Here is a 1,226-nt window from a genome sequence, read left to right as displayed (position 1 = left end):
CAGACTCCGAAGCAGCCTGTCTGCAAACAAGCTGGAGATGTTTATGGCCACTGAAAAGGGCATTCTCATGTCATTGGACTCTGACATGGTCATTGACAGGGTAGCTGAGAAGAGTGACCTGCTGAGAAAGCTCCTTTTGTAACCTGGTGAGGTGAAATAAAAATGAGCAAAACATTCCTAATTATCTATTGTTAATATTAAATTCAGCTTTATTGTTATTGCCTATATGAACACATTTAGTATCTACCTTCACTTCAAACAAGTCAAGTGATTGGTAAATGCTTAGAATTTGTCCATCTTAATAGATAGAATAAATATGAGATTGGAGTATTAGGCATTTATAAACATATATTCTTACAGTCTTAATCTGTCATTGTTTCATTTCAGATGCTGTCAGTCATTTTAGGAGGACTGAAGTGTGTTCATTTTAAGTACTATATGGAATATGATTCAACCATTTTTCTAGAGTAAGCATACCAGTACTGTCATCGTCTGAAAAAATCTATTAAGTACAATTCTTTCTCAACCTTCACTGTCTGTCCTTTCACTTCATAAAGGTTTCCATGTCTTAAGATATGTTCAGTGTTGCTGCTGTGGAAGTGTTGTAGGTGACCTTTTATTGATGAGTGAATAGTATTTGGTGATACAATTCAATCATAATCTGTCCTTTATAGATTTTAATATTCATCTAATCTTTATTCCTTTCTGTCCTGTTTGTCAGGGTCTGATCATACATTGTTTGTTTAAGAGGTTCGAGACCATTCAACTTTTTAAGTTCATCAACGTAAGTACTAGTGTATATGATTCCTCTAATTCCTTTGTGGAATAAAGATGCCAGTACTGTGATCATCTGAGCAAGTCCATCAATTGCCATTCACAGTTCTTTGTCCTTTCACTTGTGTCCTCTTTTTCAGGGTCCCATATAATTTCTTCAGAAGTAAGTACTGTATATGATGCCAGTATTTTCCCATATTTTCTAGATACTGTATTAGTACTGTGTGTAAAATGCCATCAAAAACTCAATTAAGTGTTATTCTTATTCTTCTTTCTCACCTTTCTTTCTCTGTCTCCTTTCATATTTAAAGGTTGCTGTGTTAAAAAAAAAAAATATTGTGCTACCATGCTGTTTTGTATTGTTTTGGTAAATAAATACTTTATGAAAATATCCCTAAATCTGTCATTTATTAATTTTAATATTACCGTAATTGTCGGGCTATAAGCCGCTA

Source organism: Pundamilia nyererei, unplaced genomic scaffold, assembly GCF_000239375.1.
Source record: "Pundamilia nyererei isolate P.nyererei 1_Seehausen unplaced genomic scaffold, PunNye1.0 scaffold00191, whole genome shotgun sequence".
NCBI lineage: Eukaryota > Metazoa > Chordata > Actinopteri > Cichliformes > Cichlidae > Pundamilia > Pundamilia nyererei.
The sequence above is the reverse complement of the archived record's forward strand: the minus strand, read 5'-3'. Positions refer to the sequence as shown.